Source organism: Ambystoma mexicanum, chromosome 8 (genome assembly GCF_040938575.1).
Source record: "Ambystoma mexicanum isolate Mex_15411 chromosome 8, UKY_AmexF1_1, whole genome shotgun sequence".
Lineage (NCBI taxonomy): Eukaryota > Metazoa > Chordata > Amphibia > Caudata > Ambystomatidae > Ambystoma > Ambystoma mexicanum.
In genome coordinates, this window is record NC_090929.1 from 511,238,449 (window position 1) to 511,254,158 (window position 15,710).

Sequence of the window (15,710 nt, forward strand, 5' to 3'; positions counted from 1 at the left end):
CCTTAAGTATATTGCCAGCCCAAGCACTGTAGCAACCTATTTGTGAATGGTGATGTGCATGGTGATAGTACTAATAATAAACTTTATTTCGGCTCATGGTCATCAATGTACAAAAATAAAACCAATAATAAATACCAAAGGCAGGTTTAAAAACATATATGAACTACTCACACAGTTTGTCTGGCTGAAATTGGCAGAAAGGCAGCCTGAGAACCTCAGTAAATCCTGAAAGTCGATCTCAACTAACAGACCCCGGTCAGAGTCATTACAAAATTTCATTGATATAAATAGGTTAAGACAATCAATTGAAAAACAACCAATAAGTGACAAGCCAATCAAACAATATATATCCTTGTTAGGCACCGGGGGCTTGTCAAAAATTAAAATTGAGCCTGGAGCGCTGCTTTGTTTTGGTTGCATGAGAAATGTTTTAGGGCCACTGCAATACTCTTTATACTATACTTTCCACAGATGGGGGGAGCCACTTATACCTGTGCAGGGATAGAGAAACAAAAAGTCTGTGACATCTTCACCCCCTGTGAACACTTTTTTGCACAGTGGCGTATCTCTTTTGCCTCAGGAAACTGTGAACACTGCGAGTGGGAGTATCCCCAGTTTAACTTTCAAAAATAGGGCTTGTGCCTCCTTTTTTTGTCTTCAATAAGTGTTATATACCTTTCTTGACCAAAGGAGTGTTTCAGCTCAAGAGACACCGCCTTTGTACAAATGGAGCATTCGGGTAAAGTAGTGACTCATGTACTGTGCGCATAGTGTTTTCTGCATCTATTAGTGCTTAGGTTTGCAATATATTTAAGGGCACAGCATAACAGCGCGGAAGAGCGCCTGCACCTTGCTGGACGCAGTCAACAGGGCGTACCAAAAAAGGGGCCTGCTTCGAAACGGCCGGCGCCGAAAGGGCTGTGCCAAACGCAGGTGTAGTGCAGTTAGTGGGGGCAGAGCAGACTTTACTATTAGATCATCTACGTGAGGCAGGTTGTGCGTGTGCACGCCCATGTGTGCACGCACGCGCTCTGTGTATGGAGTATTCATGAGCATTTTGCTTAGCGTTCTCAAGCACAAGAAGCTGGCTATCCAGTAACTACATATTTGCTTCTATTGTTATAAATGCTGAACTCCAAATCCCAGAACATATGACTACGATAACGTGGTTCACTCAATTTTTTTGGAAGGCAAAGTGCTTGATTGTGGCTCATACTCGCCAGCCTATTCCGGATCCGTTTGGGAGATGTCAGACCAATATTGTTTCTTGGAAATCTGTGACTTGAGTCCTGGATTTATAATGGCGAAGTCCAGAATGCACAGAGAAAACAAAGGCTGGAATAACATTTCACATTCGAAGGGCCTGATGCAATGAGTGCTACTGACCATTGGTTGCGACTGATCTCAACCGTCTGGAAAGGGTAATATTTTTTAAATCATTATCTCTGAGCAGTTTAGCAGGTCCGCAGGGTGCCTGGTGGGAACAGTGTTTGGAGCCTGCCGTGCTTTTGTGATAGGTTATTTACTTATAACGTGCTTAATACCCAGAGGTTGCTAAGCGCGGACCCGGGGATCAAACCTGTGGTGCTCCGTTTCGTTTTGCTTCCAAGGCGAGCACATTGCGCCTGAGCTATTCTCCCGAGACGATTTCGGCGCTGATGGGGTGAATTTAATTCCTGAGCACTGCTGGTTTGCTGCTCTCAATCCTTACTTTTTACTGGTGACCATGGCTATCAGTTCAATTCCTTGAATTGAAGTTGCAGAGCTCTCAAGTTGCCACGACCAAGCGTCAGAATTGTATCCATTCCTGTTTTATTCTTTGCACTCTGAGACCTGCCCTTTTGCATTTGTAATGGGCAAATTAGGACAGCCAGTACCATAAATCCCAAAAGGAAACCAAACCATGATGCAGCTACGATTCTCAAACCTGGCGTTAACTAACACTACAACTCCCAGAATGCATATGTTTGTGAAGTGAAAGTCAAGGTGTGGTAAAGTTGTGCAACTGGTGACATAGAGTCAACTAATCAACCTTTTCCCCAGAACCACATGAAGCATGTACGATCAACTATTGACTCTCTTACCACTCACACCGACCAACCTCCATTCTTCTCACCATAATTGTCCCTTCCTCTGCAAAACCGATCATTCTTTGACAGTTATGCACTTCTAAAACTACAATCAAATATGGAAAAACGTGGGCGTCTTTGCTATCTCAGCACAGAGGCCAACGATTGAATGCTCATTGCGTCTAGGGCCCACCTATACACCTAAAGAGCTTCTAAGTTGTTCCATGTCAGGTAGCTCACCAGACCTGGGTTCATTTCTGGCATTGGAGTACTTGTATTTTCTTCTTTTCACACTATGTACACAGTACTATAATAACTACAACAAGCTCTTGTATTTCCATTTGAATTCTTAAATTTGTCATCTTGGATTTATAATGGGGAACTCCAGGACTAAAAGCACCAGAATGCAAACACTGCTGCCAAGTGGCCCCATGACAGGTGTGACACCTGGCTTTTAATTTGCATGCTGGGACTTGTTGACCCATACTTACAATGACAAAACAAAACTACTAGTCCCAGTGTGCACTGTGGTAAACCAGGACTGGTTCAAGATATCACACGTGAAATGGGGCCAATTGGCAGCTACGAGGAAAAGAATACCAGGATTGTACAATTGTCCTACAAATGGGACAGGTCTTTCATGCTTTATGACCTAAAATCCTATGGAAAAAATGGGGCTCAATGAGCAGTTCTGCTTCCCCTATGTAAGCATGGTGGGGGGGGGGACACCTATCCCATTTCAGGAGTGCTGGTTAGCAGTTCACCCAGTCCTGGTTTTTCTTTCCGTTCTGGCCATGATTGACACTCAGAGAAACAAATATAAGGGTGAATGTGATGAAATCAACCATCCGGACTGTGGGTGTGCGCTCACCTGGGCTTTTTTGAAATTTTATATGAAATTGAATGATGGCAGATCGACCTCTGGAAAATGTGTCTCGCTAATTCGCACACATTTTCCTATGCTCACTGCACGGCATACACATAGACCTGCGTACTCTGGGTGGACACAGCCTACAGGTGCAGTCCTCCATGTCATATTTAGTTGGGATCTGACAGGTGGAGTCCACAATGCATCTCAGAAAGGGGGAGGGCCAAAACCTTCCCCCTGCCATACCCCGCCTAATTAACTATCAAAGGCTTCATGGATTCGCCCTGTCCTTTTGTCTAAGCACTGCAAGTGGTGGCAGCAATAAACAGAATTACCATACTAATAGAGTATACTTCTAACAGGGCCACATTGGGCTTGGCTGCAGAGGCTAAACTAAAGACAGGAAAACCCCAACAACCTTTGATATGTGTTGTGTTAACCTGAAGCCAGCTCCTGCCTCTCAGTATCAAGGGCATTGACCTGTCATGTCTGGGACTATGTACTTACAGTAATCATCCCTGCAGTAGGACCCGGTTCAGAAGGTACGAGTATGTGGTTTGGCAGTGACCAAAAGTCTGGTCTCACCACAGCTTCAAGGGGGGAGACCTTCTGCTTTAATTAGGAACCACAGAGAGCTCAATTAACCAGAGAGACCCTTTGGCCAACAACAGACAGGAAGATGGGTGGGACTTAGTATTACATGTTTTCGCCCCTTTACCTTTTCTGTTGCAAAGCACTCTGGTTATGACCTCATGCATACAGGAGATTGTTGGCGGCGACCCAGGATTGGTTCATTAAGGTAGGCTTAGCCTACTCCAATCACTGTGGACTATTTGTCTTTAAAAGAGGGTTGAGCCACTCTTTTGGGAAGATCGTCTGAAGACTTTGCAAGGAGTAACAAGAAGAACTCATTTGGACCCTGGCTGAAGGTACAGTCTGCCTTACAGCTTTCGCCAGTGAAGGAAGTCCAGGATTTCCACAGAGGGAAGCAAGATCTCTCCTCTAAACATCTCCCGGGGAACAGAGGGAGATACTGAATCCAGATGACCCTCAAGCAGCTCCAGAGCCACTACCCAGTCAACACACATCATGCCTTGCTAGCCTCTGCAAGCACGCTTCCTAGGTAGAAAGTGCCAGAGAGCCTCTGAACCAAACCCAGGACAAGGCCGGTGCCTGCAACACTCTCCTCAGCTTTGGGACGTCCTTCTTAAAGGACGACACAAGCCGAGTGAAAAAGCTAGGAGGAGTGCATCGACAAGCATCAAACAGCGTCTGCCTTAAAGGGCATTTTCAAGCCAGTCAAACCCCTCGAGCTGCAACCGACTGCCCCACTGACTGTTGTCAAGCCGCAATCACTAACATCATCTTAGATGCTTCAACCAGTGCTTCAGACCGACCAACCAGCACTGAGACAACGATTCCTGATCCCGAGCCACTGTGTAGGCCAGCCTACAGCTGTCCGTTCAGCCTCGCTCGCCGAACTGCCTGCCATCTGACACCCGCAGGTGTCTCCCATCTGGAACTCTGTTGCAGAAGCTGCAAAGCGCCCTGAAACCGACTCGACTCTGTCGAACACCAAGAACAGCTACAGCACAAGGTGCATTGTGGTTCTGTCCCCTGGTCCTTTCCTGATGGCACCTAGTGACATTTTACGACCCCTGTGCTGAAAACAAGTTCCCTTGAACTATTGGGATACTTTATTTTACCGACTACCCTCCTGTCAGTATCCAGAGTGCATCCCACTTCCTTCTTGAAACTGTCTGTCTCCTGCATTCCTTTACAGGGTGGGTTGTTTTTTGTAGGGTGCTAGAACTGTCTGTTGAATAATAAAAAGAAGTAGATATTTGTATACAACCTTGACTGGACAGTCCCTTTTATCATTGGTAATTATTGTATGTTCGCTGTGTTGCAACTAACCAATGATCCCTGACCTTGCAGAGATAAGCTTGCCCTTCTATCCACATTACCGAAATTGGACAAGAGGTTTATAATTTGCTTGTGTTTGCAATCTTTTTGGATCACTTCTTGTGTATTAACAGTGTGGGGCTGATTGATGGTTTAGAAACCGATATTCATCCCTGGACCACCGGTGCCCCGGAAGTTAATTTGTCACAGTGAAACACTAATGTTGTCATTGCATGTCTTCACGCCCACATTGGATATTTTAAAAGGCACATTTAAAAATATTCACCACCTTGAGTGCATGGATCAAGGTCGCCGTACGTGTTATGGAAAAATGCACCAGTGACATTTCGTGAATCCCACACGGAAACTGCCTGAGTCTTTCTTGCGGGAGCTCCTCTTTGGAGGCTTGTGGTTTCCCGAAGCCTAGTATTTGGCAGCAATGTGAGCAATTGTTTCAGTACTAAAAGTAGCTGCCCTGCAGCCCATTCTGATTTGATGATCTACACCCAGGGATGTTGATTCACCAAAATGCCAGGGTTAGCAGAAGTGACATCACATATCTGATGATATCACAGTAAGTGATGTCACATGACCTTTGACCTGGATGATATCAGTTCCTCTTTAACCCTGGTGACAACGCCGTAAGTGGCTTGCGGGCGTACAATTTTTCCAATAACAAATAGGTACAAAATCAGACAAGAATATTTTATATACCAACCACATTTTAGGAAGGGTGCTGCCTTCATATGCCATGGATGGGGTCATGATATCATTTGGTTAAACCCAATAAAATCAACATAGGCCGAGGCACTTTTATAGATATGCCACTTCAGCATTGTATGGCCAGTTACTTCCATATTATGCCAGTTATAGCTGCATGTCAGGTATTGTCATTATATGATAAGTAGACCCTCTACATTGCCAGTTGATGCAATATTACAGTATCCAAAAATCTAATAGATGCAAATCACCAACAATCCACAGGAGCATTAAGGCTTTGATTCATGATAATGATATGTTATTTATATAGTGCTTTTGCCAAAGCACTATATATATATATATATATATATATATATATATATATGTATATATATATATATATATATATAGTACATAATTAAATACAACCCACTGAGCTATCTTATTGCTTTCTTGTTGAAGATGCAATGCCACTACAAGAAAACATGTCAAAACTGGTGCTACAGCAGCGGCTAGACAAGTAATAAAACATATCTTGTTTGCTGTAGCCTTGATGATGCACATAAAAATAAAATATACTATGCACAGCAAAGAAAGGCTAGACTGGCTGCACCCAATTGCCAGTCTAGCCAGGTAATTACATAGGTAATTACGTAGTGCATCATAGGTAAGTACTGGGACGAGGAAGAATGGGACTATGAGTAATAAAGATTACTGGTAAGTAATCCAAGTATTTAACACAAGTGCATGCATTCACACACAGCACTTGCTCATTTACACATGCATTCATTCACCATTCACTCACACAAGCACACCCAGCCACCCAAAAGTCATGCACTCATTCACTCACATTACATGATTGATATATGCACCCACGTACATTACATAACACATTACATAACACACACACACACACATACTTTCACATTTAAAAAAGAAATGCTCTTACCTTCCAGAATCCGTTGCTCCACCACTGCAGGCATGACTCTGGCTCTTATGCTCCATCACACACGTGTCATGCGCAGAAGAGCACAGGAGCCAGAGCCATCCATGTCCTGGGCAAGGGAGGGCCTCGGATTTCAAAATTAAATCATTTCTTTGAGAATTCACTGACTGACTGACTTTAAAAATAAATAACTTTCAATATGAAAACCAAAACGGAAATCATTTCTTTTTGAAGGCAGAGTGACTTCAATTCTTTTTTAAATCCGAGCCAGCGGTCACAGAGGCAGTGCCAGGGGTTGCACAGGGGTTTCCAGGGGTCGCAGTTGTGCCCTTAGTGACCCTCAAATGATGTCCCTGTCTACACCATCATGGCTTTGCACAGATTCATAGATATAGAAGCAAAAAAAGAACACTACGCCTGGTCCATCAAAGAAAGCATTCCCCCTCCCACGAAGGCCACACTGTTGTGGGTTTAACATTAATCAATATATTCCATTACAATCATATGTGGTTGTGGGCCCTTGGAGTATTTGTTGTGCAGGTGAAAATGCTGCGGCAAGGGGTTTCACTGGCAGGTAAGACTATCGTGTCTACCAAGCCAAAGGCAGTTTACCAGGTGCGCTGTGTTTTTTTTACAGTTCCTTATACAATGTTCTCTTTTTACACATTATCTGCTGAGTGGGGTGACATACCAGAGGTGTTATTTTCGTTACCATGACGGGGCACTCATACATCTCAGGGATATCGTCAATGCCTTAAACCCCGGCTGAGTGTTTTGTTCATAAATCTACATTACAGTGGCAAACACTCATTCCTGGAAGGTCCTGCCATTTTTCTGATAATGCCATTGTTGCTGGTTGGGTCTCTAGTATGTATCTGGGGGTATTCTTCAGTGGCTGTTCTGTTGTTTTTTTGGCGTTCCAAGTGAACAGATGTTGATTTTGGCCATTCTGGTGGTTGCCCCTTTTTATCCCTTTCTGACCCTTTTATTTTTCACTCCTGGTTTAGCGGGGTGGCTCATGGTCCGTCTCCAACTTGTCAGTTTGCCTTGGAGATTGGTCTAGAGCGCTGTTGTGTCAGTCGTTTGTTCGGCCGCTGAGCTATCATTGCCTACCGCCTACCACATTTGCAGATTGACCATCATAGGGATCCTTGGTGCTGAACTGTTGTGTATGGCTTTTCTGGGCAAGAAGGAATGTTGTGATGTCACGTGGAGTGTTGGAATGTATGAGTGAAGGTTCTACCCCGAGTCAGTTGGTCAGCCCTCTTCCTGAGTGATGGGCCGCCAGTGTTTATTTCCTTTGTCTATCTTATATGTAACTTAAGTAACAGCTTGTAAAGTACTGTAATAAACCTGGCAAGCTCACCTAAGAAGGGTGCGAGCTGCCTCATTTCATTCATGAACCTTTTTTTTCTCCAGCATTTCTTGTGACTCGGCAGAAGGATGAAGTTACTGCTTGCAACACCAGCAATAACTTGGACTGGGATGAGTAAGAGAGGGCGGGAAGAAATGGCCAGAGTACATATGATAATCCTCATCACTCCTTGTCCACCTGTCATCGTTACAGTACTTACTCCCTGCTTGCCTCTGAATTCTCCTGCCTCCTTGTCTTGGATAACTGAAAACACAGGCAAAGGACAAGGAGGGGCAGGGTTTTATACTTCCTTTAAGGAGTGGGGGAAATTCCAGAATGTTTAGGCAACTTTGTTGGTTCTGTCTGGAAGACGAAGAGCCTTCAATAAGTAAAGATGTGGCAAGATGGATGGACAAGGGGTAAGGAGGATTATCACACATAATCTGGCTATTATTCCAGCGTCCTCCTTTTTGTTGCACACGTTACTGAAGTATACATGTTATTTGGCAACACAGGATGATTTGCAGGGGAAGCGTCCGGTCCTTTGAGACTTTTCAATGGAAAGGAGTGCCCTGGTCATTGATTTTGATTTGATTCGATTTTGTATATTTATAAACCGCATACCGGCAGAAATCTGCACCTGGGTGCAGATGATCATTGAACACAAATCATGCAGAATTGGTGACTCGGTAAAGAAAGCTTATTAGCGTTCGATAAGTAGTGAATAAGGGCTTTTGCTTGCTTGCTGGCTGTTTTTCTTAGCTGTACAGTGCAGAGGACAAAACTCGGCATGCCCTACACCCGCTGTATTGCCTCATGTAGGATTGTTCCACAGAATAAGGCACACAATGAGTTGTGGACACACATATATTCGCTAAGAAGCCATATTTTTTTTAATTATGTCGATCTAGAAGATTAAGATGGTCTAGAAGTGTAATCCAAAAAGAGAATTTTCCAATAATTCTTCCCATTGCATATATGCATATATATGTTTTGCAACAGAGGTAAGACTAAACAAACAAAAACTTAAAGTATGCAAACATCAGAGATAATAATGTTAAGGTAACAACATGCCGACTTCTGAGGCGGCGGTAGCATACGCGCGGAGGTAGTGTATGGGCTCACCCGACCATAGCATTCATACTTTACATTATGAAGGGCTTCACCGCCAACACCTCAATACTGCTAGTGCTCCGAACAAGCCTTGTTGTAAACACCACTTCACATTCCACCCAGTATATCTTCCTCAGAATGCAATGACATCACTGAATTGCTTTAGCCATGCCAGTATCACACCGCATAGACCCTTTTCTATTTGAAAGCTTCTGAAACATTGTCGAACTCTGTACACTCACTTATATTAGAAACATATCAACAGAGTTCATTTTCCAGGTCTTGTGCTTTATGGTCGACTCGCACACTTTCTCCACACCCGTGAATGCTATTTCCTCCATCCTCTCTCCCCTCTCGTTCAGGACCATCGAAGACGCTCATGTGACTTTCATCATTCACTCCTTCTTCGCTAGTCGCTGTCCTCTGTTAAGTCTTTTGTTAAGTCTTCCGTTACATAGCATATTTTCATGCTCGCTATATTCGGGTTGTACTCATCTCCAACCCCATAAAGGCATGCCACACGCTAGGGGCAATCACTAACGCTACGCTTAACAGTCTTGAAAACTTCCACCCATATCTAATCTTCCATAAAATGTATGTCCTGTCGAGAAGGTGGTAGTCCATCAATTAGAGGTTTTTTTCCTACACGGAAATCATTCTGGTTCCAATACGAGCTGGTTTCAGGCTGTTGCATGGAACTGCATTGGTAATCACAGCTTTTTTGGATGATCCAAGGCAAGTGCACTTGGATCTGTCCACTACCTTCGATACTGTCTCTCGTGAACCTCTGTTGACAACTCTTAGTGAGGCTGGTTGTGGGGGAAAAGTTCTGAATGGCCTTCAGTCCTTCTTAATAGATGATCTCTCATAAACCTGGAATTTAGGACACGCGTCCCACAGGGTGCAGTACTATCCCCCTGATTTTTAATGTTTATATTAGTCCCTTCCTTAATCTCATTAAGAGATTCAGGGTCTCGCATATAATTACGCCATTTACATCCAAATCATTTTTGAAATAGAATTTAACAACTGAAAAGAAGCTAACATTTTTACTGACTGCCTTCTGTTAAACGTTGGGTGGAGACCAATCATTAGAAAACTAATCAAAAATGGAGATTATGGAGGTTGCCAAATCTGCTGGCGTTCTTGTATTATCTGCCCTCACCAACTGGGCATATGCCCACAACCATCCCTAATAATGAGGAAGGTGGGTCTTTTTATGGGCACCAATCTTACCCTGGAACCCAAGTTTAGTCTATTTTTAAACAGAGGCTTCTTTAAAGTAAAAACTTAGAAAAAAATCTTCCCATTTCCCAATTTCTCGGATGAGGTACAGATCACCTTGTCACTGGTCAAATCCTCTTTGGATTATTCAAAAAGCATTTTTCTTCGTCTGCGTAAATATTTGCCCTATTGTCTGCGGAGATTGCACACTGCGGCAACTTGTTTGCTGTTACCAATTTGGCACAAGACATACATCACACCAGCCTTGCAATCGCTACATTTGCCAGTGGAGACTAGAGTGCAGGGCCCACTGCATTGGCCACAAAGGCAGGTACGGTGTAGGACAATACTTTCTTCCCCTCCCGGGCCGCCTGACATTCACGGGCCAGGAGGATTATTAGAAAGGGCCCGCCTTGCTAGCCATGAGGCCGGCCGATTGGTTGCGCGGGTGAGCTGACTAGTTTGGGCAACCCCCTCTCGCGGCCTGGACTGGGAGGTCCATCTTCGGCATGGCCAGCCACATGCACGCTGGCTGGGCCCTTGGCCAGCACTAATTACGGCACTATGGGTGGCCAAGCTGCCCCAGCCAAGCAGCTTGGTGCCATTGTGAACTGTGTGGGGGGCACCCCACACTCACACCCGGTGCGATTAATGTCTTTATGTTCTCGGGTGCCACTCGAGAAAGGCCTTCCCCTGGGGGGGTCGTTTCTATTTTGTTTCTACCCTCTTTGTTTTCGTTCTTCTCCCTCCTTCTGTTCCTATATCTCCTCTGTTTTAACTGTCCTTTTAACTGTCTTTTTTCAAATTCTCTTTGGATTCCTTTCTCCCCTGCTCTGATTTCTTCATTGCCCCCGACGTTCACGCATCTCCCAGTTTCAGAGGAACCTTCATTGGTTACCAATACAGTAAAGGGTGTTGTTTAAGACCCCTTGTCTGACTTTTAAAGGCCGCCATGGGACTGCCGTGAGATATCTTGTGTCAAAAATCTCTTCTTATCACCCTGATCACTGCCTTCGATTATCAGGACAGCACCTACTGGTGGTTCCTCCATCAAGATCTGTGAACTGGGGTGATATACGTTTGTCCTGTACAGGACCAAGAGCATGCAATGCCCTACCTCACAACCTTCGGAAAATTGATTCCCTTCTTGAGTTCTGTCTCTTTTGCCTTTTCCTTCTTTTTCTTTCTTGAACCGTCCATCCAGTACAATGGTGGGTTGGATGAAGTAGCCCATTTTAAAATGCATCAAATAATTGATTCAACCCTGGTGTCTGTGTTTTCATTTTATGGTGTCCCTCAGGGGGGAAAAGTGTGCAGCCCATACTAGCTGGGACCTTTTTTTGGACATGGGCTACACAACCATGCAGAGCAAAATATTTCAATTACAATAGAGAAAGAGTAAGACAAAATAAATGATTATAAAGTTAATTATGTATCATGCTATATAGCAGTCATTAAATGCCCTCTGCCATTCCACAACCTGTACAACGATTCAATTTTGCAATATAGCACTGTAGCCTCAATTCAATGGATTTACTGGTCGTTAGCTGTCACAAGACAGAGGGTGTGACAGAATGCCTTCTGGTGGGGGTGGAAAAGAAGCTTTTTTTAATTTATATTCCCATAAAATGATGGGGGGAATTTCTGAAAGGGCGGGCTACTCAGGCCAGCCTTTCATAAATTTTGATACCAAAATTATGACATATGTGTGCCCTGGCTGTAACCAATCTCCTGCCATCAATACCCCCTGCTCTACAGTGGCACAGAACAGGTTAAAATATCACAAGGCCAGCTCCTCTCGCAATAGGGTGCTGATCGTTGGAATTCCTTTGAAGTCAGCAGGCATGGTGGGGGGGGAATAGAGTTATAAAAGCCAGAGGAGAGAGTTAGGCTGAGGGAAGGACCCCAATGTTTTGGTTTATGTTATGCTCTCTTCCTTTTCATGCCCCCTCCTTTTCCTGTAGAGAAGGTACTCTGCAAGTGCTGTCATAAGGCAAACGGCACTTGTTACAACCACCTGGATTGGATCCATTTCAGCAGGCTTGTTTTGGACCAATCCCCATTGACAATTTCTCTTTGAAAGGAGAGAGGCACCGCACCATTATTTGATTAATCTTTGGTCCATCAAGAAAAGAAGAAGAATACTTCCTTTAAGGAGTGGGGGAAATTCCAGAATGTTTAGGCAACTTTGTTGGTTCTGTCTGGAAGACGAAGAGCCTTCAATAAGTAAAGATGTGGCAAGATGGATGGACAAGGGGTAAGGAGGATTATCACACATAATCTGGCTATTATTCCAGCGTCCTCCTTTTTGTTGCACACGTTACTGAAGTATACATGTTATTTGGCAACACAGGATGATTTGCAGGGGAAGCGTCCGGTCCTTTGAGACTTTTCAATGGAAAGGAGTGCCCTGGTCATTGATTTTGATTTGATTCGATTTTGTATATTTATAAACCGCATACCGGCAGAAATCTGCACCTGGGTGCAGATGATCATTGAACACAAATCATGCAGAATTGGTGACTCGGTAAAGAAAGCTTATTAGCGTTCGATAAGTAGTGAATAAGGGTTTTTGCTTGCTTGCTGGCTGTTTTTCTTAGCTGTACAGTGCAGAGGACAAAAATCGGCATGCCCTACACCCGCTGTATTGCTTCATGTAGGATTGTTCCACAGAATAAGGCACACGATGAGTTGTGGACACACATATATTCGCTAAGAAGCCATATTTTTTTTAATTATGTGGATCTAGATGATTAAGATGGTCTAGAAGTGTAATCCAAAAAGAGAATTTTCCAATAATTCTTCCCATTGCATATATGCATATATATGTTTTGCAACAGAGGTAAGACTAAACAAACAAAAACTTAAAGTATGCAAACATCAGAGATAATAATGTTAAGGTAACAACATGCCGACTTCTGAGGCGGCGGTAGCATACGCGCGGAGGTAGTGTATGGGCTCACCCGACCATAGGATTCATACTTTACATTATGAAGGGCTTCACCGCCAACACCTCAATACTGCTAGTGCTCCGAACAAGCCTTGTTGTAAACACCACTTCACATTCCACCCAGTATATCTTCCTCAGAATGCAATGACATCACTGAATTGCTTTAGCCATGCCAGTATCACACCGCATAGACCCTTTTCTATTTGAAAGCTTCTGAAACATTGTCGAACTCTGTACACTCACTTATATTAGAAACATATCAACAGAGTTCATTTTCCAGGTCTTGTGCTTTGTGGTCGACTCGCACACTTTCTCCACACCCGTGAATGCTATTTCCTCCATCCTCTCTCCCTTCTCGTTCAGGACCATCGAAGACGCTCATGTGACTTTCATCATTCACTCCTTCTTCGCTAGTCGCTGTCCTCTGTTAAGTCTTCTGTTAAGTCTTCCGTTACATAGCATATTTCCATGCTCGCTATATTCGGGTTGTACTCATCTCCAACCCCATAAAAGCATGCCACACGCTAGGGCCAATCACTAACGCTACGCTTAACAGTCTTGAAAACTTCCACCTATATCTAATCTTCCATAAAATGTACATCCTGTCGAGAAGGTGGTAGTCCATCAATTAGAGGTTTTTTTCCTACACGGAAATCATTCTGGTTCCAATACGAGCTGGCTTCAGGCTGTTGCATGGAACTGCATTGGTAATCACAGCTTTTTTGGATGATCCAAGGCAAGTGCACTTGGATCTGTCCACTACCTTCGATACTGTCTCTCGTGAACCTCTGTTGACAACTCTTAGTGAGGCTGGTTGTGGGAGAAAAGTTCTGAATGGCCTTCAGTCCTTCTTAATAGATGATCTCTCATAAACCTGGAATTTAGGACACGCGTCCCACAGGGTGCAGTACTATCCCCCTGATTTTTAATGTTTATATTAGTCCCTTCCTTAATCTCATTAAGAGATTCAGGGTCTCGCATATAATTACGCCATTTACATCCAAATCATTTTTGAAATAGAATTTAACAACTGAAAAGAAGCTACCATTTTTACTGACTGCCTTCTGTTAAAAGTTGGGTGGAGACCATTCATTAGAAAACTAATCAAAAATGGAAATTATGGAGGTTGCCAAATGTGCTGGCGTTCTTGTATTATCTGCCCTCACCAACTGGGCATATGCCCACAAACATCCCTAATAATGAGGAAGGCGGGTCTTTTTATGGGCACTAATCTTACCCCGGAACCCAAGTTTAGTCTTTTTTTAAACAGAGGCTTCTTTAAAGTAAAAACTTAGAAAAAAATCTTCCCATTTCCCAATTTCTCGGATGAGGTACAGATCACCTTGTCACTGGTCAAATCCTCTTTGGATTATTCAAAAAGCATTTTTCTACGTCTGCGTAAATATTTGCCCTATTGTCTGCGGAGATTGCACACTGCAGCAGCTTGTTTGCTGTTACCAATTAGGCACAAGACATACATCACACCAGCCTTGCAATCGCTACATTTGCCAGTGGAGACTAGAGTGCAGGGCCCACTGCATTGGCCACAAAGGCAGGTACGGTGTAGGACAATACTTTCTTCCCCTCCAGGGCCGCCTGACATTCACGGGCCAGGAAGATTATTAGAAAGGGCCCGCCTTGCTAGCCATGAGGCCGGCCGATTGGTTGCACGGGTGAGCTGACTAGTTTGGGCAACCCCCTCTCATTGCCTGGACTGGGAGGTCCATCTTCGGCATGGCCAGCCACATGCACGCTGGCTGGGCCCTTGGCCAGCACTCATTACGGCACTATGGGTGGCCAAGCTGCCCCAGCCAAGCAGCTTGGTGCCATTGTGAACTGTGTGGGGGGCACCCCACACTCACACCCGGTGCGATTAATGTCTTTATGTTCTCGGGTGCCACTCGAGAAAGGCCTTCCCCTGGGGGGTCGTTTCTTTTTTGTTTCTACCCTCTTTGTTTTCGTTCTTCTCCCTCCTTCTGTTCCTATATCTCCTCTGTTTTAACTGTCCTTTTAACTGTCTTTTTTCAAATTCTCTTTGGATTCCTTTCTCCCCTGCTCTGATTTCTTCATTGCCCCCGACGTTCACGCATCTCCCAGTTTCAGAGGAACCTTCATTGGTTACCAATACAGTAAAGGGTGTTGTTTAAGACCCCTTGTCTGACTTTTAAAGGCCTCCATGGGACTGCCGTGAGATATTTTGTGTCAAAAATCTCTTCTTATCACCCTGATCACTGCCTTCGATTATCAGGACAACACCTACTGGTGGTTCCTCCATCAAGATCTGTGAACTGGGGTGATATACGTTTGTCCTGTACAGGACCAAGAGCATGCAATGCCCTACTTCACAACCTTCGGAAAATTGATTCCCTTCTTGAGTTCTGTCTCTTTTGCCTTTTCCTTCCTTTTCTTTCTTGAACCGTCCATCCAGCACAATGGTGGGTTGGATGAAGTAGCCCATTTTAAAATGCATCAAATAATTCATTCAACCCTGGTGTCTGTGTTTTCATTTTATGGTGTCCCTCAGGGGGGAAAAGTGTGCAGCCCATACTAGCTGGGACCTTTTTTGGGACATGGGCTACACA